The sequence below is a fragment of the Crocuta crocuta genome, unplaced genomic scaffold, assembly GCF_008692635.1.
Source record: "Crocuta crocuta isolate KB4526 unplaced genomic scaffold, BGI_CrCroc_1.0 scaffold266, whole genome shotgun sequence".
Classification (NCBI taxonomy): Eukaryota; Metazoa; Chordata; class Mammalia; order Carnivora; family Hyaenidae; genus Crocuta; species Crocuta crocuta.
In genome coordinates this window covers 8,874,491-8,898,769 of record NW_027531005.1, presented here as the reverse complement: position 1 = coordinate 8,898,769, position 24,279 = coordinate 8,874,491, and the positions used below count along the sequence as shown (strand labels likewise).

Genomic DNA, 24,279 nt, shown 5'->3' with positions numbered 1-24,279 from the left:
GCCATTTCTGCTCACATTTCATTGGCCAGAATGAGTCACATGGCCATTAAGGGTCAATAAGGGGACTCTGCACCCTGTCATTCTTTCTCGAACATGTACAGGAAAAGCTCCATCTCTGAGCTTCTTTAATTGTGAAGGTATAGAAAGGGAAGAGGAAAAATTAAATATTGATTTTTAAAGTTTACAACTGGAACTAACACACATTATTTCTACTCACATTTTATTAGCCAAAGAAAGTTACGTGGCTATGTCTAACTTCAAATAGGGTGGAAAATACATTCTTGATGTACCCTGGGAAGCAGACAGTTCAAAATACTTACTGAACATAACTATTAATTAACATATTAGTTATGGAATGATGTTTATATGGACTGAGGAAGTGACAGAGATGAACATAAATAAATTTATTTAATATATTTATATACACAAGCAACAGAGTTTACTGAGTGATTAGGTAATGAAATAAGGAAACTTCCAGCATCCCAGCTGAATAGGTAATAGTGTCAGAATTATGTAGAAGAATGGGGAGAAACAGGTTTTGTTCTCGTTGAGGCAGAGGAGAGAATCAACTTTATCTTTTTTTTATGTTTTTAAAATTTTATTTAAATCCAAGTTAGTTAACATACAGTATCAAAATGATTTCCAGAGTAGAATTTAGTGATTTATCACTTACATATAACACCCAGTGCTCATCCCAACAAGTGCCCTCCTTAATTGCTCATCACCCATTTAGCCCATCCACCCACCCAACACCCCTCCAGCAACCCTCAGTTTTTTCTCTGTGGAACTAGTATATCATGCTAAGCAAAATAAGTCAGAGAAAGATAAATATCATATTATTTCATTCATATGTAAAATTTAAGAAATAAAATAGATGAACATAAAAGAAGGGAAGGAAAAATAAGATAAAAACAGAGGGGAGCAAACCATCAACTTTATCTTTAAAATATAATTAAAATAATGTGGCGTATAACATTGTATCTATTTTTTATTCTTTACTGTCATTGAGGCAAAGGAAGAATTAGGTTCATCTATAATTATAGAAAGTAAAGCCAAAATAATAGGTTGTATAACTCCATACATGTTTTTAGTTCATTACCTCTGCTTTTAGAGTTTAGATACCCAAAGCTCTCTAAGAAGCAATAAATAAGAGGGAAAAAACCCCAACAACCTAGTTCCTTAAGTAGATATATGAGAAAGATGATGTTTAAAAAAGGAAGATTCCCCCCATTGTGCCCAAGGCCACACCAGTATCTATTGGTTGCACTCCTAGTTCGAAGTCAACTTTTCTATGACTCTTTTGAAAGGCTCTTGTCAGTTTAAATTTCTTGGCTGTCAGGTGCAATGTGATGTGTTTCATCTGGCTCTGTCAAGAACATCACTCTATTCCTGTTCACAATGAAAAGATTTCAACTGGAAAGTCCTGCTTTGGGGAAGACATCAAGCCAACTAAAAGCCAAACTTACCTTTTAAAAAGAGTCAAATTAAATTTGACATGAAGTATGGCATCCTGGGCCATTCATATTGCAATTAACTTTTGATAATCTTTAATCGATTACACCTTTCATTGTGATTATACAGAAACTGTATTGCATATTAAAACTAGCTATCCAAAATTTAGCTTTCCTTTATCTTTAACTGCAGAAGTATATAATTTGACATTTGTCACAAAAAAATTTTTGTCCCTCACACAAAAAGTCATAGATGTCTCCATAATGCTTAGAAGCAAACTATTAGTAAATTTTCACAAGTATTCATCTTTTTGTAGCTAAAATCTTACTTTTTAGCCTGTTTTCTTCCAGACACATATCCACATACAAACCTTCTGAATTTCAATTTAACTAGGCTTAAAAAACAAATAGGTTCAGGGCTTCAACTGCATTTCTCTATCTTCCTTTTAGCAATCCCCTCCTCAGGGGCACTCTAATCAAGCTACTCATGGTAGCATTGCACCATGGAGGCATACTATCCAGAAGAGAAACATCTCTTCCAATAGATCCTACAGAAAGGTATGAAGCTCACATAAACCAAATATCCAGAAAACATCTTTAGTCCATTTTACCAGACTAGGTTGTTTATATACAACCACTCTCTGTGATTGGAGTATGTGTGTTTGGTTTTATCCAATTACAATCATTGTCAAGAATAGAGAGTAGGGGTAATCCATATAAAATATTAATAAAGAGAAAAGCTAGAGATATTTGAAGAAATTATTGTCAAAACCTTCCCCAAATTAATGAAAAACAGTAATGTACACATCTAAGAAGCTCAGCAAATTTCAAGTAAAATAAACTCAAAGAGATCAACATGCATCATAACCAATTGCTACAAACCAGTGACAAAGAAGAAAGTCTTGAAAGTATCAAGAGAGAAGGAACTCATCATATACAGGGATCCCCAATAAAAGTAACAGCTGGTTTCTGATTAAAACCATAGTAGCTTGAAGGTAGTTGTCTTAGTCAGTTCAGGCTGTGCTAACAGAATACTGTAGCCTGGATGGCTTACAAACAACAGAAGTGTCTTTCTCACAGTTTTGAAGGCTGGAAAGTCCAAGATCAAGGTGATGACAGATTTGGTATCTGGTGAGAGCCTGCTTCCTGGTTCATAGATAGCCATCTTCTCACTATGTCCTCATACGGTAGAAAGAGGGAGAGAGCTCTCTTAGGTCTTGTTTGTAAGGGCACTAACTGAATTTGGGAGAGCTTTACCTTCATGGCCTAATTGATTTCAGACTATTTTAGATATTAGAATATTTACACAAATTTTCCCCATTTAATGGGGAAAGAGGTTTTATAACACATGGCACTAGGACAATTTAGATATCCACGCTCAAAATAATGAGTCTGTACCCTTACCTCACATCATATGCAAGAGTGAACTCAAAATGATTCAAGGCTAAATATAAGAGCTAAATCTATAAAACTTGTAGGAGGAAACATACACATAAATTTTTGGGACTTTGGATTAGGTACTGGTTTCTTAAATATGATACCAAAGCCACAAGAATATGCATTTTTTAAATGTTTATTTATTTTTGAGAGAGAGAGAAAGACAGAGTACGAGTTGGGGAGAGGCAGAGAGAGACACACACAGAATATGAAGCAAGCTCTAGGCTCTGACCTGTCAGCACAGAGCCTGACACGGGATTTAAACCCAGGAACCATGAAATCATGACTTGAGCTGAAGTTCAGCATGTAACCAACTCCCATGGGTGGGAGAAAATGTTTTCAAATAATATATCTGAGAAAGGCTAAGAATCCCAAATATATAGAGTATTCTTACAGCATAACTGTAAAAAGACAAATAACCTGATTTAAAATGGAAAAAGGATTTAAACAGACATTTCTCCAAAAAAGATATATAATGGCTAATAAGCACATGAATTGATGCTATAAAAAAAAGGAGAAAGGAAAAAAAAAACAGAAAATAACAAGTATTGGTAGTGTTGGTGAGGATGTGGAGAAAGTAAAGCTCTCAGACATCACTGATGGAAACACAAAATGGGCAACAATGTGGACAATCACGTGGGGATTCCTCACTAAGTTAAATACAGAAGTACCGCATGACCCAGCAGTATTACTCCTAGATATATACCAAAGAAAACTGAAAATGTGTGCCACACAGAAACTTGTTAATAGCAGCACTATTCACAATAGCCCAAAAATAAAATCAAATTAGATGTCCATCAGCTGTTGAATCTTACCAAAATGTGGCATATCTGTACCACGGAATATTTTTCAGCCATAAAAAGGAAAGAAGAAAGTACTGATACATACCACAGCATGGATGAACCTTAATAACATTATCCAAATGAAAGAAGCCTGATACAAAAAAAAGCATACATTGCATGACTCAGTTTACATGAAATATCCAGAATAGGTAAATCCACAAACATAGCAAATAGATTACTGGTTGCCAGGGGATGAGGTGAAGGGTGAATTGGGAAGTCTAGTGTGTCTTTTGGGGGTGTTGGATGGTGTCTGAAATTAGATAGTGGTGGTGGTTTCACAACATTTTGAACATACTAGAAATCACTGAATTGAGTACTCTAAGGTGATAAACAAACAGACAGACAACCTCGTCTCATTATTACCACCTGCATCCGCTGAAATGCATTTTCAGTCTTATTGTTGGGAGAGATCCCTGTCCGGAAGGATCCCGTTGCAATGAAAGTTGCCCCCGTGTATGCTGGCGCATTAAGTCCCAGCACTGCAAATATAATTAATCAACTGCCCAGAGAAAGGCACCGATATGATAGCAGCTGTGAGGATAGAGAAATGACAGCACGGTCAGCTCCCAGACACATAATCAGTTAACCTCTGTACACGGAAAACATCGCGTAAATGCAAGAACAGAGGCAAAATCAAAATGCCACCTCAAGAAGGTTTTTTCATAGAACCAGCATTTTAAGGGAACTTTGAAACTTAAGTGAAATGTAATTATGAAGGAAGGAAAGAAGGACATTAAAAGAGAAGGCAACAGCATGAACCAACACAGAAGAAGGAAATGGTGTGACTAAGGATAGAATACAAAGAATATGCCATATCTTGAGATGAAGCAGGGTAGGTGCAGCTTCTAAGAAGGGACTAGGAATTTATAGGAACAAAAAAACTCAACCCATAAATTTAGATCAAGTTCCTTATGACTATTGTTGTTGTTATTTTAGGCAAAGAATTCAAAATACTTTTACAGTGGCTTCATTTCCCTTGTAGAATGCCATCCTTGTCCCTGGGGTGCGGTGGGGATGGCAATCAGCCGCCAATGACTCTGTACAAGAAAAGTCGGAAGTTTTTAGATCTGAAAATCTTAAATTTTTGCTGTATCCCAGTACATTTATAATTTGGATTCTCATCAGTTTTCAGGAAAAATGTATTCAATCATTTTATGCTTTCAATAGAAAAAATTACAGACAGCTGGGCTTTCTTACCCTATGCTCTACTTAACATTGACAAGATCATATTCTATTTTAGGGAAAAAGCAATTTCAATGCCTGGCGTCCTTTGTTTCCTTTCTCCACTCTCCAGCTGTCCAACCTTCCAGAAAATTATTTACCTTCAAAATCAGGATGAAGCCAAATAACTGAATACCTTGAAAGTTACCCTAAGAAGTTAAATTTCTTACATAACGATATTCAAGAAGGTTAAAGAGGAAGGGAGTGATATGATTTTACATGTGGATCTGGATATATTGACTTTTTTTTTATTTTTAACACTTTTTTTAATTTTTTAAATGTTTTTTATTTATTTCTAGGAGAGACAGAGACAGCGTGAGCAGGGGAGGGTCAGAGAGAGAGGGAGTGACAGACTGAAACAGGCTCCAGGCTCTGAGCTGGCAGTCAGCACAGAGCCCGACGCGGGGCCTGAACCCACGAACCGCGAGATCATGACCTAAGCGAAAGTCAGACGCTTAACCGACTAAGCCACCCAGGTGCCCCATATTTTTAACACTTTTTTAACATTTATTTATTATTGAGAAACAGAGAGACAGAGCATGAACAGGGGAGGGGCAGAGAGAAGGGGAGACACAGAATCCAAAGCAGGCTCCAGGCTCTGAGCTGTCAGCACAGAGCACCATGCAGGGCTCAAACCCCACAAACCGTGAGATAATGACCTGAGCTGAAGTTGGATGCTTAACTGACTGAGCCATCCAGGCGCCCCTGGATATATTGACTTAAAACATTTTTTAATGTTAATTTTTTTAATTTTGAGAAAGAAAGAGTGGGGGGGGGCAGAGAGAGAGGGACAGAGAGAGAATCTCAAGTAGGCTCTTGCCTGCCAGTGAAGAGCCCAATATAGGGCTTGAACTCAAGATTGTGAGGTCATGACCTGAGCCAGTATCAGCAGTCAGAATACTTAACCAATGGTGCCACCTAGCCGACTCTGGGTTCGCTGACTTTTAAAACAGTTTTATCAAATGTATGTTTCAGGTGAAGTCCAAAACCATATGATATTATAGACTTTGCCATGGTTTTGATCCTTATAATGAAATCATTGTGAGTAAGTACTTGTTTGGGACTTTGATTCTCACTACCATCAGCTGCTTGGATTCAGAGACACTGGAAATGTAGGTATACCTAAAGCAAGTTCATTAGCTAAAAGGCATTTTAAGTCGTTTTCAACACAAAAATATTACTGTACTATTTTTGTATCTGCCCATCATAAAAGTCAAATTTTGTTAGATCAGTTACTACAGACCACATTAGAAGATCATATTACAACACAAACTGGTCATTTTGGGATGGAGGAAGCAAATTGCATTGTAATTCAATGAAGGCTGACAGGTTTTAGATCAAAGAGTGGTTCCTGGCAATTTTCGTAATTAAGAAAATATCTATAAACATGAGGCTTGCAATACTTAATTTGAATTCAGCATGGGCCACTTCTTCCTGGTGCACATAGAAATGTGTCATTTACTTTTAAATGAATAAACATGACTTTAGCAACTTAGTTCTTGCATTAAAGATAACATGCTGATAATTCTTTAAAAATTACTTCTATTTCAGTGAGTTTGCTTGGCAAGATCATGGTGTTCATGAGGGCCAGGCATCCAGTTAGTTTCCCTTTGTTCCATAGTTTCAGACACTATGCCTAAGCTTGGCTTGTTATTGCAAATAATTATGACTAATCCCAAGGAGGAACAGGCTAAAACTTTATATCCTTTCATGCAAATCAACTATTTGAGAAAGAAGAGAAAGCCAAGTTTACTATGGAAAACCAATCTATGTCCTTAACCCAGATAAAATTCTCCTCTTGCCCTGTCATGTTTTCATGTTTGATTTTCATGCTATTTTGGAATGGGAATTTAACCAAGAGGACACTTTGAAATGTTGCTCTGGGAAAGGAGGGTTTTTTTTCTTCCTTATGTGTACTTTAATCAGAACAAATACTTTGGAGCTAGGTTAGAGAAAGTCATGCCCCTGTTCCCATCTTGTCCATTTGGGAAGTCTAGTATCAGCAGTTTCCTGAGATGCTGGTATCCGGACCCGTTTTTATCCTCTTTTATAACACTACCAAATGCCAAAGGGACTTGCACAGTGTCAGTAATCATCCAAACTCATCCTTATTGGGCACTAGTAGACAGTGCTTTAGGCTAGTGAGAAGAAAGCATCTGTTAGGAAGGTATTTGTAATCAATACAAATGTTTAATCAATAAAAATTTTTATTTTTTTTTATTTTTTAGATAATAGACTATGACCTCAGAAAGATAGTTTGTGATGCTCAGTTGAAGGATTAATTATTAATAAGGGGCACAATGGCAGTTTTGGATAACTTTGGACTTAATGTAGAGGAGGAAATACAGAAGTTAGAGAACACAAAGCTGAAAAAGGCAAGGAAATCTGCAAAGAACATGGCAACAGGCCCCATAGTTTATGTATCTCCCTACAACTCTTTGTAATAACAGAATCACCATGAGACCCCCCAAATTACTGCACACTTACAGTTAACTAGGTGACACAGTATCCTTCATGAATTCCAAAGAATAAGTGGATGGGGAAACATCAGCAGCAGACTTACAATAGGCATTGTGTTAGCATCCATGTTGGAAGAAGCAGGGTTATGTGAGGGACCTCAGAATAGGAGACTTAATAGCCAACATGTCTGCACTAGAAAGAACATCAGGCCGATTACTGAGGAGGAGTATAGATAAGTCCAATATTCTTATTGTGATATATGGGAAATAAAAAAAGAAAGCATTTATCCTGCCTTGCCAATGTTATTGAATTCCAAATTAATAGTTGAGGGAGAGCCTCTGTGTATAGAATTGTTCCAGTCAATAAATGAAAAATAAATGATAGCAGTGGAATATTACTATTTTACAACTCCCATCAAATTAATGGATCTAGGTCATGGCATTCACAGCTACTAATATTAAAAAAAGAAGGGCAACCAAACTACATATGCCTCCTAATAAAAGAACACAATACAACATGTAGTGTTGCCAAAAAGACAGCCTGAGTCTAATCAGACCTTTACATCATCTGCCAAGTTGCAGGAGATACAGAGGACAGAGGGATATTCAGTACTATAGGTCAAATGGAACTCTTTCTTCAAAAATTAAATTGTAAGGAAAATAAGGAATGGGAGGAAAAACTGTAGAGTAATAGTGACATAAGAGACACATCCAAAAATCACCAAAGAAAGGGAAAAAAACGAAAAAAATCTAAAAATGGATGAGATACATAGTTGGGGGAGGGTGGATGCACACTTGAGAATGTACCATCAGTGACTTCAGTTGCATAGGAACTTATTGAATTCATACAACTTTCAAGGCTTTGTTCTAGTCCCTTGAATATTTAGGTGATAAAACTGTAAAGAAATGCAAAGATCTGATTATTTTAAAGTAAAGAAAGTGGCTACTTTTGTGGGGAGGGAAGTGATAGTGATGGATGAGGCTTATAGAGGGCCTTTGCGGATCTGGGCATACTTCTGGTTCTCACCTTGAGCAGTGGTAGTAGGGTGTTGATCTTATTAAACTCATTAAACTGTGTGATTGTTTGTATATCTTTTTGTACCTGTGCTTACACTTTAGAATTTAAAAAAAAAGAAAAAATTTGGAAAAGTAAATCTATGATCAGATCAAGAAATAAACAAGGAAGCTGTCATTTTTATTTTCTTGACTTTTCTAACCCAGGTGACATAGTCACTTTGCATGCAGGTGCCCAGAACCGAGCTCTCATTTCCAGATTGATGACCTGCTTTAGTTTTACTGTTGTATCTCTAGAGGTCAGAACAGCGACTAGCACAGAGTAGGTGCTCAATAGATATCAACTGATTGAATTAGTAAGTAGGTTCAAAACTTTTGACCTCTCATAAAATATTTAAATCTAAAAAAGAATGCTCTTTTAATACTAGCTGAAGAAAAACTGTTCTTTGCAAGATTTAAGAGAAGCTGGCTTTGTAATCTGAACTCTTTATCATAATAAGATAGCCGTTAAGATGTTTTCATGAATGTACAAGTGAAAAAGGCTAAATCATCACTTTTGTAAGACTTAGGTGTACCAAAGGAATCATGGTACAAGATGTCGTTGATTCAAAGCTAAACAAGTTACAGTTGAAGTCCTGGCAAATGATAGGGTCAGAAAACAACATTAAGGCCATGATCTATGGTGTATACTTACCTAATTAAAAAATTATAAATGCCTTATTTATTTCCAGTTTTAGGTTGAGAAAATTCACTGTCAAATCATTATTTTTTATTACCAATTTCCAATATCATTTCATATATAAAACTTATACATAGATATGAGCTTCCTTATTTAAGTGGCATTAGGATTATAGCCATAATTCCCAGGCTATTAAAAGTAAATAAAAATGAAGGGCAATACACCCTGGTAAACATTAACTTTTTTCCTTTATATTTCCACACTGAAGCCTACACTGAGAACAAAATGGTAAAGAATTTTCAGTGGAAGTACATATACTTTTAATAGCCTTGATCATATTCAATTTTGGATTCCCCACCTCCTAGAAATAATAGAACAAGAGCAAAAATGGAAAGTAAATGAAAAAAAAATCAAAGCAAATGTCAGAAACATCTTTCCATAAAAGATCCCATTTAAAAAAAAAAAAAAAGGCCAAGAAAGAAAAAAAANTTGGGGGGGGAGGGGTTGCTGATCCTCACATACTAAGCCTTTCCTTGTTCTCCCAAAGGTTCATTTGTATTTAGATATAGGTTACTATGTGTCAGTCCACTGATCAGGGAAATAAATTTTGCTTTCTCCAGTGAAAAGTACACAGCAAAGGAAAATAATTAAAGCTTACATAAAAGCCTTAAAATGGCTTTGATTACTTATAGATGCTATAAGGGTAGCAAGAGGTGAGGCTAAGACTATGACTTCTTTGAGTAGTTGGTAGCCTTTGATTTTTCATTCTAAGAGAACTTTCTCTTGCAATTCATCTCCCCTGGAAGTGTCATAAAAATGAGAGGCCCCCAAAATGACAGAACTAGAAAGAACCATTGAAGTACCTCATAGATGGATCCAGTTAGTAGATTTCAGCTCTTTGTGCAAGGTTATGCAACTTCTGAGGCAGAAAGACCTCTCAGTCCCCCCAGATACCCCAAGTGTTCCAAATCTATTAGAGTCCCAATTTTTCTGATGTCTTTTAGGCATAATTCCAGTAGCAATATAATCCATGTTCAAAAATGTCCTCCCTGAATGTACTGTAACTTCTGATTAAAGGCGTTTAGAGATGCTAGTTTAGTAACTACTAGCAATATTGCATTAGGTATCACTCTATCTTATGATTTCTTCCTGGATTATGTATTTATTTGCAGACTAAATATTATCAGAATTCTATTTTGAAAATCATTAATGTACTTTACTGCATTTCTCTTTGAGCCTCACCTAAGCATCTATCTTTCTGGAGCTTCATTAGGTTTTTCTAGGAATACCTAGAGTAAGAAATGAAATAATATTTCACTTTTGGCATTCAAAATAGGATATTCTAGTGAGACAATGGCCCTGCAAACAAAGACATTTTCTTGAGAGAAGAGTTTCCAGTCTCTTCTATTATATTCAATACATTAAAGGTTAAATCTGGAGGACTCAGTTCCCAGAGTCGCCCAGTAATGAAGTGGTGGGTTGGGAGTATGAGGTTGCCAGGCCTGCTGATCAAAGGGAAGAGGAGGCTAAGGCATAGGCGAAAGGCAAGTAAAGAAAAAAGATAAAACATACTATTTATCCCTGATCCTAAGGCTCGGTATAGTGAGAGGTTAAAGAGGCAGGTGTGAGATACGGGCTTACCTCACACGCCTGGCTTTGGCTTAGACAGGGAGAAGTAACCAAAAAATGGGGAAAGGAGGAGTTTTGACTCTACTCCCCTTTTGGAACCTTGATAGGAGGCTATCCTCATCAACCAGAGGTTCAGGTTGAAGTTTAACGTAGAGTAAATTCTATCTCTGTCTTTACCACCCATTTACCGGCTAAGCCTCAGGTCAGGTACATACCCTAACAACTGACTGTACTCTGATCTAATAGCTCGAGGCAAGCATTATAAGATCTCTTTGTTTCAGCCTCTAGATTGGTGAAAAATCCTTTCTAATATCTCCTGCAGATTTAAAATCTTATGATAGATTTACTTTAAAAAAAATTGTGGCCACAGTTTTCTATTCAAAAAGATGTTTCTGCTTAGCCTATATATTTCTTTCTCCTTGTATCCCCCTAGTACTTGTTCTTAATCTTTTAACAAACAGTGGGAGTTAGCTGGATATATTGAACTATAGTTTCACTTTGTAACAAAAAGGATTTATGAAAGTTATAGAATCACAATTTATAGTAATAAAGCAAACAACATTTCTTTAAGAATCTTATACAGCACAAAAGTAGAGATGAATCAACAAATCACACAGATTACAGGGAAAATAAAGTAAGATCTGAGCAAAAAAAAATATCTAGAGTAACAAAGTTATAAATGCAAATGTCTAAACATATCCATGAATTACTGTCAGAAATGGTTGTCCTCTATTAAACACATAATCTATCCATTTGGGGGGTAATTTCTCTTACAGGAGCTTTATGACCATGGGAGGGAAATGTTGTGTTCCTACCTTTTCTTAATACTACTGTCTACATCTTCATGCAAACAAGGGAAATAGGAAAATAAAATGCTATAAGATATTGGGTTACTTCTCCCCAGTCTAATACAATGTCTTAGCTAAAGAGTCAATTGTCTTTTTTCTTAAATTTCTGCATGATTGGATTGTCATGAGTCTACCTCATAATCTACTCAAAGTAAATGATATATTTCACCAAAATCTAAAGGTTTCTATGTAAATATCTCATTTTCATTTAATGTTATTTAAACAATTGACTTATTATCATCACAGCCCCAAATGACTTTCCCGATGGCCACTCAAATGAATTGGAAGAACAACTTTGACCTTGCCTCTACTATGAAAGAATAACTCTCATTCTAATTACTTCATTTGTCCTTCTCTTGGTCCTTGGACTGTCAAGGAAGGAAAAAAAAGATATAACATTCCTGGGGCTACAGTTATCTGACTCATACTTACTTAAAATAGCACTGTTATCCACCACTTGTCCTGGTCACAGCAAACATTGATAGAGATATACTTAATGGAAGGATTGAAAGGTAATTAAGATAAATGTATAGACAAAGTAAATGAAAATTTTATGGAGAAGATAAAGTGAGATTTGAGAAAGGAAAATCAAGGTCACTATCTATGTTTGGTTATCACTGAACTTATTTATACCAGTATGATGAAGAAAGGGGAAAAACATCAGGTAATTGAAATGATACAGATTTTATAGGGAAAATCACATCACAAGAACAATTTTTGGATGACCACCAACAAAGGCAGGATGTATGGTAGAAAACCTTCAGAAATTAGAAACTTAAAGAGAAAAAAATTAAATAAGAAAAGTCATTCATTCATACAAGCAGAGTAAAATAGCTAATTCAATTATTTGAATGATTAAGAACAATTATAGACAAAAAAAATACTTGCTGTTGAGAAAAAAAAAAGATTTTCTCTGTATTATCCAGGTTGACTGATTGCATTAATCTAATTCATTGGATTGATTAATCACTTAGCTTTGTTCTTATCAGCACAGCCTTGGTGTCCTAAAGCCTTAAGCGCATGGGGTATATAGTTAGTCTCATTCTCTTCAAACTGAATTGCTGAATCAATTAATCACAGAATGTTTGTTTATTGTGCTTCATGTAAATGTGTCTCAAAAAGAATGTCATTACTAATTAAAATGTATTTTTCACATAAAGCTCTATACCAAAGCTCAACAAGATTATTTTTCAAAAAAGTTTAGCTCAATAAACAATGTCTATTAAATGTCAACTAATTATACACTAGCTCTTTATTCACTTAAGTAATCACCTTTTTAACCAGATATGCCTACATAATCCACCTTCGAGTTCTCCAGCACTTATAGATCATCCTTCTTTGATACCCACATTGCCTCTGTTTTGGTCAGAGGAAGCCAGGTCTTTGCCTCTTCCTGTTTTTGAGAAATCCCAATAACTGCATTTGTGTTTTATGCAGCTTGATGGTCACTTATTCCTCCTCTGTCTTCATAGTCCTCTACTCTGCTGTGAAGCCAGCTTCAGATACTGCCTGTCTCCCAGACTATGTTGTCCTAAAGGACAACATAAAAGCTTCTCTTACTTTTCTAAAGACGTTAGACACTATCACTTTTAGCAAAAACTCACCAAAATCTTGGAGGTAATGGAAAGATAAAGAAATACAAAAGTAGATTGGGGTGCCTGGGTGGCTCAGTTGGTTGAACGTCCGGCTTCGGCTCAGGTCATGATCTCATGGTTTGTGGGTTCAAGCCCCGCATCGGGGGGCTCAGAGCCTAGAGCCTCCTTCAGATTCTGTGTCTCCTTCACTCTCTGACCCTCCCCCACTCATGCTCTGTTTCTGTCTCAATAATAAATAAAACATTAAAAAAAATTTTTTTTAAAGAAATACAAAAGTAGATTAAGAAAAGGATATTTTTAGGCATGTACCACTGCAGGTTCTCATACTCAATGGCTGTGGTTCTCAACCCCAAGCCTACTGTAATTTCAAGATGCCAGTTCACAGCCACAGAGGAGTGAACCCCTCTCTCTGGCTACCCTGCGTGAAGTCTAGCCTCTCACCCTTTCTGAAGTTCTTGGTGAGGAAACAAGAGCTATTTTCCATTGTTTTATGTTGTTTTATTGTTTTTATTTCCCTGAATGTAAACCATTGCAAAGCTGCAACTTAATCTAAAAGAAAACAAGCTTTTCATTATTATGCATGTTTTCATTAATATTTGGCTTTTGCTTACCTCTAAATATTCCCTTACAGACTGAAATATTGACTTCGGTTTAGGGGGAAAAAACCTACAAAGGCTGTTCCTTTCTCTCCCAAAGTTAAAGTGCAATCTGCTTTCAAAATTGAATCCAAAATGTGATAGTCTAGAGAATATGGGGAAAAAATTGACAGCTTTGAAGCTGCTGTTTTTCCTCTACAACTAATCATTTAGGCTTCAATAAATACTTGGATCTCATCCCAGCTAGAGTACTGTTACTACATTAGAAATTATTTACTAGCTAGTTAGTATCCAGTTATTTCTAAAATTAATAGTTGTGTGAAGGAAATCAGTAGGGAATATCTAAAACAATTTGCATATGGAGTTTAGTAATATGTCTGAGTTATGGCTGAGTTGACAGTGTCCTGTCTTCACCCCATATGTTAGAAACAGAAAACACAGGATACGTAAACCGACTTCAATGGAATATGGCTGGTATGGAGCTATTAGTCAGCTCATTTATGATCTAACTGAATTTCACCTTTAAAGAACCATGTAGGAATTGTTCAGAGCCCTTAATTATCTTAAAGAATAGGGAAAAAACCTCTAAACACTTAAAACATTGGATTGTTCATTTAATCTCCTTTCCTCTAAAAGAGAAAAAGAAATCATTCACAACTTCCCATGTAGGACAGAGAATTCTTTAAAACCCTTAGATACTTTTAGAAAAAAGCCAAATATTTTGCCACGTTTTCTAGAAATAGCACCCATCCCACATAATATTACATTTTCTAACTCACTTGTAAATGAAGTATGGATTATTCAGTGGGAAAAAGGCAGAATCTAATTGGGTTCTAATCCAAACTTTGGAAATCATTTTTGGTTTGAAATTCTACAATTAGCATAGAATATGATGGCCAAGCCATCAAAACTGAACAAAATATCCATGATTCATGAAAGCCCTGAATAGATCAAGTAAAAAAGCTATAGAACAGTATTTACTGAACACTTGCTTTCTGTAACATCACTGTTAGAAATTTATTAAGAAGATTGGGAGGTTCCTGGGTAGCTTAATCAGTTGAGTGCCCAACTTTGGCTCAGGTCCTGATTTCACAGTAGATGAGTTCAAACCCCACATCAGGTTCACTGCTGTCAGTGCAGAGCCTTCTTTGGGACCTCTGTCCCCCTCTCTCTCTGCCCCTTCCCCACTTGTACTCTTGCTCTCAAAAATAAACAAACGTTAAAAAAAAAAACAAATTGGGAAAACAAAGAGACTAAAGATATTAATAACAAAAAGGAAAATTGTACAAAAAACAACTTATTTTAATGATGAAGTGTTAAAAATGCTTATTTTTGTGGCGCCTGGGTGGCTCAGTTGGTTAAGCGTCCGACTTCAGCTCAGGTCATGATCTCACGGTTCGTGGGTTCGAGCCCCGCGTTGGGCTGTGCTGACAGCTTAGAGCCTGGAGCCTGTTTCAGATTCTGTGTCTTCCTCTCTCTCTGACCCTCCCCTGCTCATTCTCTCTCTCTCTCTCTCTCTCTCTCTTTCTTTCTCTCTCTCTCTCTCTGAAATAAATACGACATTAAAAAAATAAAAATGCTTACTTTCTAAATAGTCATATAAACCTCTCAAAAGATCCACTTACTTGTTTTAACCAATTTCCTCAAACTAGTTTATGTCTGTACAGAGCCTGGTTTAAGCTTTTCTTCTCCAGCAATCTGTTGTAGCTTTATGATGGATTTATAATTTTTCTCTCCATGGCTAGTCCTTTCATCAACTCATACCCAAATTTCCCTGGAAAATAATTATCCAACCTTGTCCAAACCTCATCTTTAATAGTTTATTATCCTATATAAGACATGCTGGGGTTATAGCTATAGCATGATGACAGGGGGCAAGCTTCTGCCACCACCATTTATTTTGTTCATACATACATTTATTTATCCACTTAAGTTTAATGAATGAGAATGATAGTACTTTTGGATTTATTTTCTGCACTCAGAAATTAAACATGAGAAGAAGAGGACCATATCTGCTTGATAAGAGGTATCATTTGTCAAGGGCTTCTTACGGATCTAAATATTGAAATTTTTATGTGTTAATTATACTGAAAATATTAACATTCTGTTATTAAAGATGCTAATAATATAGATAGTTAATGGACCACATTAAAGCATTTCTCTTTGTTTCTAGAAACTATTATAATTTTATGATATTTTATCATAACTAAAATAGATTAAAACAAATAGGTGGACAGACATGACTACTAGGTATCTGTATTTGGTTAAGGCAGATGAAAAACTCAGTACTTAGGTAGGATAATCAAACTGAAAACACTGCATTAACGTATTAATTGGAAGATTTACATCTTCTGTGATCTTTAAGTTTTCTAATGAAATTTCTCTATTGGGTCAAAAATACATCCAGAATTCAGCTGGATATAGGGATGAAGTATTATACCTTGTAATCTGGACTATATGGCATACACCTAAAAGCTATTTAAGATAATAATGTAAAACCTTAATTTGAGAGTCATATCTAATTCCAGTTAGAAGGATGAAATGTAAAATAGTTCAAAGGATGAAATCTACTTAGTACAAAATGTTCAGAACCACAAACCAGCATGACCCACTGAGATCAGCCACTTTGTGTTGAAAGGAAGACACCAAGATTCAACCCTAAATAGCACCATTTTGATAGAATAGTCTTTTGAATGAGTTCAGTTTTCTAAATTGCACAGTAGTAAAGAAAAAGGGAATGGGGTACTAATTATAAAATGATAAAATATTTAACGTGTAGAGTAAATTTATGAAAAAGGCTTCTCTGAGATCTGGATGGAATACTGTATATAAGTCACTTCGCTATCAAGAACCCTGTGATAGCCCAGAGCCAGCTAGTTGCATAGCCTCAGGGAGAGTTAGGTTTCTGTGGCGTGGCTAAGAATCCATGAGCTCTTGAAATCGAATCTTCTCATCCCACATTACACTCATGTTAGAGGAGAGGAAGAATCATAGCGCATGTATTAGTAGTACAAAGATTTGTGTGATCATGGAATTTAATCGTGTATTTAAATTTTTTATAATTTTTTTTAGTAACTCTATAACCAGGGATGTTTTATTTAAACTTTAAAATGTTGAAATAATTATAGACTGAGACACATAAGAAGATGCAAAAATAGTGCAGAGAGGTCTTATGTACCCAGCACCCAGTTCCGTGACATCTTACGTAGCTATAGAACATCATCAACTCCAGGAAATTAAGTAGAACAGTATAAACTTAACTAAACTACAGACCTTACTCGGGTATCACCATTTTGTACTCATTTTTTGTATGTCTTTGTAATTCATTCTATGACAATTTATCACATGTATAGATTTATATAACAATTATTACTATAATGAAGATATAGAACTGTTCCAGCACTAGAGACTGCTTGTGTGCTGTCCCCACCGCCTCTTCCCTAACCCCTGGCAGCACTAATCTGTTTTCCATCTCTTTAATTTGCCATTTCAAGAGTGCTATATAAATGGAATCATACAGATGTTTACTTTTGAAGCTTTTTTTTGTTTTTCTGGCAGCATAATGCCCTTAAGATTGAACCAATTTGTCTTATGCATCAATAGTTCATTTCTTTTTATTTCCAAATAGTATTATGCCATTAAATGGATGTACACAATTTGTTTAATCATTGACAGTGAAGGACATTTGGGTCATTTCCAGTTTTAGGCTATTTTAAATAAAGCTGTTATGAATATTCATGTACAGATTTTTGTATAAACAGAAGTTTTCCTTTTCTAAGATAAATGCCCAGAAGTGCAAGTGCTGGGTTATATGGTAAGTATATGTTTAGCTTTGAAGAAATTGCCAGACAAATTTTCTGAATGGCTGTATTATTTACATTTCCACCAGCAATGTAGGAGAGATCTAGGTTTTTTTTTTTTTTTCACAAACTCACCAGCATTTGATATTATCAATATGCTTTTTTTAAAAATTTTAGCCATTTTAGTAAATATGTAGTGCTGTTTCATGGTGGTTTTATTTTGCATTTCCTAATGACTGATATTGTTGAACATCTTATGTTTATTTCCCATCTGTATACATTCTTTCATGATATGTATGTTGAAATCTTTTGCTTCTTTTCTAAATGGGTTGTTTGGTTTATTACTGTTGAGTTTAGAGAACCTTTATATATTCTGTATATGAGTCTTATATCTGATATTTGATTTGCAAATGTTTTCTCTAAATCAGGGATTGTCTTTTCATTTTCTTAACATGATTTTCCACAAAGCAAAACTATTTAATTTGTATGGAGTCCAATAATTGAGTTTTTCTTTTATGGATCATGCCTTTGATGTCATGTATAAAAATGTGTTGCTTAACCTTAGGTCATGAAGATTTTCTTTTATTATAAATTTATAGTTTTAATATTTTACATTTATATGTATGATCCATTTTGAGTGAAATTTTTGTGTAAAGTGTGGGCTTTAGGTCAATGTTCATATCTTTTTAAAATTGATACCGATTGTTAAGAAGACTCCTTTCTTTCTTCCAGTTGGTTTTTTTTTTTAAATTTTTAACGCTTTATTTATTTCTGAGAGACAGAGAGAGAGAGACAGTGTGAGAAGGGGAGGGTCAGAGAGAGAGGGAGACACAGAATCTGAAGGCAGGCTCCAGGCTCTGAGCTGTCAGCACAGAGCCCGACACGGAGCTCCAACCCATGAACCATGAGATCATGACCTGAGCCGAAGTTGGCCCCCCAACTGACTGAGCCACCCAGGCACCCCTCATCCAGTTGGTTTTTCTCCTTCATCAGAAATCAGCTGGGCACATTTATTTTCATATCTGTTTTTTAACTAGAGGAAAAGTAAAAAAGAAAAGAGAAGGTTCATGCTCATACCAGCTACATGGAGATAGGAAGCATGGTCTTTCTTTCAGGTGGACATGTGTCCAGCTGAAAACTGGGGTGTCTATTACTATATAAGAGGAGGATATGAATATACAGGGACATTTAGAAGTCTACCAGAGCAGTTGTCATTTGAAAACAAAAGCAAAACGTGCATCAGCAGTTGGTCAGATTTTCCCTCCCATCAGAATCTGGCAGAGAAGTGACATGGTTGACATCTTTGGGCCTGAAGATCCCCAAGCACTTTCTGCTGTGCCTCACTAAGAAAGCTTTGGAATTTAATACAATCCTTTGCCTTCCTCTCTTCTTAATTATATGTGGAATGCCGCATTCCACTCTTGATTTCTTTTAGATGATTGTTTTATTTGTGGTTCATGATCTTTCTACTTCTGACTCAATTCTGGTCAAGTTTAGACAGCTAATAACTTGTCCCCAAAGTTCAGTATTTTCAGATCTTGAGATTTTCTTGATTCAGATGAAACATAGTAAAACTATGCAAATGGAAGAGCCACATCTCCCATCTTCAAACATTGAAAGTTACAAGGGAGAAACAAGAGACACAGTTGGTGAGTGAAGCTCAATTCAGTCTCAGGGAAGTACACTTTTCTACCATGAAACCTCAGGTCCGAGCTGTAAAGGCTGAGAGAGCAAGGACATGCCCTTTCTCATCTGGTAGTGCTTGTGTACTGCTTGCTATTCAAATGGCGCCCATGTGATCCCTGACATTGTTCACCCGGGTGAGGAACAAATGAACATTATTAGAAAATCTTCCTTGTTTAATCAAATGCTAAGTTCTTTCTGGTTCCAAGAGAATTAGGCTGGCCAGCATTCAGTTGATTTGGCACCAGGGTGCAGCTGGCATGGGAGCTTCACTAGAAAGAACAAGGAATGAACATTGGCAAAAGATGAACCTGATTGCCTAGGACCCATTGTGTGAAAAATTGACAATCCTGTTACTTTATTATGTTTTTTTTTTCCACTTTGAAAAGGGATAAATTTTGTAAATGTGTACTAGGCTTTCACATGAGCGATAGACAGGTAGATTGATAACTTAGCATTCTTAAAGGTAGCCTGGAAAGATGACTATAGCTCTTTTTTTTTAGTATTGCAAATATGAATATTTATGGTCCCAAATCCTTTTGAAATTGCAGAAGACTGAGAAGTTAGATCAACCAACAATAACTCTATTAACTTTAATGCTGGTTTATATGAATATGTCAAAAAAAAAAAAATCCTCAGAACTACCAGCATCAGGTATTAAATCTTATCATTAGTGGGAGATGTATTAGACACATTTATCATTGAAGTTTGACATATATCCAAAGGTGTTTAACAGTCAACTTTGACTTATATTTCTCTGTACTGGAAAGATGAGTATTAGGTAAAGGGAAGCACCAGGCTCGTGGGTGGTTAAGATTGAGCACTTTGAAGTCAGACATCTCAACAGTACTAATTTTTTAAAATATTTTTATTTATTTCTAGGAGGGAGAGAGAGAGAGGGAGATACAGACTCTGAAATAGGCTCCAGGCTCTGAGCTGGCAGCGCAGAGCCCGACGCGGGGCTCGAACCCACGAACAGCGAGATCATGACGTAAGCGAAAGTCGGACGCTTAACCGACTAAGCCACCCAGGTGCCCCATCAGCAGTCCTATTTTTTAAAAGGTGATATCTTGGGGCTCCTGGGTGGCTCAGTCAGTTAAGCATCTGACTTCGGCTCAGGTCATATCACGGTTCGTCAGTTCAAGCCTTGCATTGGACTCTGTGCTGACAGCTCAGAGCCTGGAGCCTGCTTCAGGTTTCTGTCTCTCTGGCTCTTTGCTCCTCCCCCACTCGACTCTGTCTTATCTTTCAAAAATAAATAAACATTAAACATTATTTTTTAAAATAAANTTTTTTTTTTTTTTTTACTTCTTTGTCTCCCATATATGGCAACACACAAAAATGTAATCTGATAAGTGGTCTCATGTTACAAGGTCATGAGGGATGTTGTCATGTACACATACACATATAGCCAGGTTACCTTGAGGCTTTTTTTTTCTTTTCTTTCCTTAGGGAGGGGATCCTACCACATAATCATCCTACCACATAATCTTAATTGGGTTTTTTCACATGTAAATGAGAGTAATATTATTAAATAACAAATATGTAGTTCTAGTAAAGGAGACAATCCATATTGTCAAAATTGTTTGACCAATTGTAAATTATTTTATTCTTATCATAAACTTCAATATTTTGTATTATTCATTTATTTACTCATTCAACAAAAAAGTTATCTAAGTAAATACCATGTACTTATTCTAGTTTGGAATTTACTAGTGAATAAAACAGAAGAAAATATTTGCCCTTGGGAAGTTTTGTGGGTTTTTTTTATTTTGTTTGTTTTGTTTATGTGTGGAGTTCCACTGAGTATCCAAACTTTTGCTTAATTGATTATTTTAAAATGGCTTTTTATTGCATCTGAAAATTGTGAACTTCAACTTCTACCTCATCATTAATTCTAATCATGGTGCTGTCTCTTCAGAGATTATCCAGAGAAGTTGGTCTCAGTTCTAGTACTGATTTGACTTCATAGAACACCCCTCTTACAAAAGATGGCCTGTGGAAGGCTGCTGGTTTTTGGTCGATGTAACACTGACTTTTATTCCATAGGCTGTAGCTCTACAGTTAACTACTTTTTCCATTGAGCATGTATTTGAAGAGAAGGAGACAGAATGTCACTAGCCATATTCTGTGCTGTCACATCTCATGCTGGAGAAGAGTAAATCAACTTGCATCTTTTCTTAAAGAAAATAAGAGCCAAAGTTACTTAAGGAAGAATAAGATGAAAAGCCCTCAAATGTACAGTGTTAACTACATAGAACTGTTTTTCTCTGAGGCCTAGTTTTAAAGAAAGCAATGTTTTATTTTTGGTAGAAATGAGCCTTTTCTAGGGCTATTTAATTGTACTGGCAAAATTTGGCACTCTATAGGACTTTGATTTCTTTTTTTTTTTTTTTACATTTTTTTAATGTTTATTTTTTTAAGAGAGAAAGAGAGCGGGAGCTGGGGAGGGGCAGAGAGAGAGGGAGACAGAATCTGAAGCAGGCTCCAGGCTCTGAGCTGTCAGCACAGAGCCCAACACGGGACTCAGACTTAGAAAATGTGAAATCATGACTGGAGCTGAAATTGGATGCTTAACCTACTGAGCCACCCAGGCACCCCAGGACTTTGATTTTTGATTTTTATAGCACCATCTTAGTGCTTAGTTTCCTTTTATATATGTGTGTGCTGAGTGCATTTGTGTATGTTTATATATGTATAAAAAATAAAAAATTATTTTATCATCATAGTTTTCATGTATTAGTATAAGATTGAGCACACCTTAAATCATTGTTTCTTTCCATAAAGATTTTCAATGGCCCATTGAAATGGTCAAAATCATTGCCAGGAAGTTCTTCTCTATTGTTCTTGAACTGCACACATATTTTGTTGTTGTTGTTGTTGTTGTTTTTTAAATATTTTTATTTATTTCTAGGAGAGAGAGAGAGACAGCGTGAGCAGGGGAGGGTCAGAGAGAGAGGGAGTCACAGACTGAAACAGGCTCCAGGCTCCGAGCTGGCAGTCAGCACAGAGCCCGACGCGGGGCTCGAACCCACGAACCGCGAGATCATGACCTAAGCGAAAGTCGGACGCTTAACCAACTAAGCCACCCAGGCGCCCCAAACTGCACACATATTTTGAAACGGGGTGAAAAATACAGAAATTACTTCTAAGGTCTTATTATAATGTCTCAGTTTCTCCAGATAGAATAAAATCATTCAGAGATGCTCTTCACTTCTGTTTGTTCTCCTGCCACATCTATTCTCACTACATTTTTTCCTTCTTTCTCTTTCCTTTGCCTCTTTGCTGCTTACACTACAGGTATAGTAAGAAATGAAGAGCTGGCACACTTAATGTAGGCAGAATCAGGAAAAAGTCTCATTTTCCTTTTATCTCAGGCCCCAAAAGCAGACATATATGTTACCATCAATCAATTTTAAAATTGTCCTGTAAAATACTTACCTATTTAGCTTTTTGATCTTATTGATATGCTAACCAACACATAAACTACCTCCTTCAATCAATCATTCATTCAGAATTTGCACAGCCATTTCTCCACGGAGTGCTAGAAGAATCGTATTGCTGTTCCCCATAGCAAAGTAATGTTTTGCCTTTCGCTAGCTAAGGAAAGCAGAATTTACTGAATTCACAATAATCCATTCATGAATTCAGGTACTTTTAATCCAAGGCTTGAATTTTTCTGCCTGCCGCATCTAGATTCTCTGAATCCATAGCTGAGAGATGGCTAGGAAATTGGGCAGCCCTGTTTTGACAGAGTCAATATTGACAGTGTTGGCATCGCTGAGTTCCAAAATGTTTTATCTTGGCAGGGGGCAGAAAAGTTGGGGGATCAGTGGAGTCTATAATTTATTGCTCATTCAGAGTGCCAAAATATTTTCACTGAAATCAGATACTTTAGTCTTAAAACAATCACACCAATCTCCCTACATATTGTCCTCTGTCATAGATCAACAGGGAATAAGTTGACACATGTGGTTGACATCAGATCAGATTTTGTAGGTTATGGAGACAGAGCTGACTTCAGCATTTTAAGCTGCTTCTTTAATTTAGAAAGCCACTTAGAAGGAAAGATGGTCAGGTAACCCACTGCTACATTTTAACATTAAGATGATTTTGCATAGCAATATTCTCTTTTAGGTTTGAAAATACTGTTATGGTTCTGATGTGAGTGATAGCCAAAGAGTTTTCACCAAAATATTTGAGTCATTCTGATCATCTTTGGCCTGGTCTCCTATTGCTGCTACTCAGTTCAACCCAAGCCCAAGAAACAGGTGTCTTATTTAGCAATTCCATCATAATTAAGTAGCTAAATCAAAAATTTGTTAGCCTCTATTGTATAGTTCTTCTTCATGAACTTTTAAGTACTTCATGTTAAATGAGCCTTCAGTTAGGAGTTCATGATAAATATATTTTAAATTTATCAAATGTATGCAATTGTGTTGAATTTTATAATTTAAAAAGTAAAGCAAAAATAGGCTTTAACAAATCTTTTTCCTTTTAGAAAACAAAGGCACATACCTTTGACAAGTACTATTAAGAGCTTTAATGTAAAGAGAAATGTATAGACCATTTTAGGTGAAATTAGTTTGACCTTGCTGTTTTGTGCAGTGTTTTTTGTTTGTTTGTTTCCTTTTTTGGTCATTTTCCATTTTCAAGAAACAGTTCATTTTCTTAAATGAAGAGATTCTGAGAAGCAGTCATTCCAAACAATCTCCAGAACACAATTTCAAGCTACTGGTCCAAAGTATTTGGCACTTTAGGCAATAATTTATAATCCTCCATTAGACCTTACCATTTGAAATAATCACAGTTTTGTTATTTTATCTTGAAAATTGTGTTCTCTGGGGCTGCCATTCAAAGAAAAATATACCAAAATGTAGATAAAACCAATCATTCTGTCATTCCCTGTTGTGCATTTTAGTGGAGATGATGGTGACAGATGAAAATTCTTTGAAAGAAGGATTGCCTCTGTGTATCAGCTCAAACGTAACTTGTTTTGCATTGTCAGATAACAATGCTGACTGG

The 24,279-nt window shown here is 36.0% G+C and overlaps 1 long non-coding RNA gene across 2 annotated transcripts in view; it reads left to right on the top strand.

The window, feature by feature from the left end:
- The window catches only part of LOC144237084 (uncharacterized), a 146,527-nt gene that overhangs the window by 100,894 nt on the left and 21,354 nt on the right, over window positions 1-24,279 (top strand). The window lies entirely within an intron of this gene.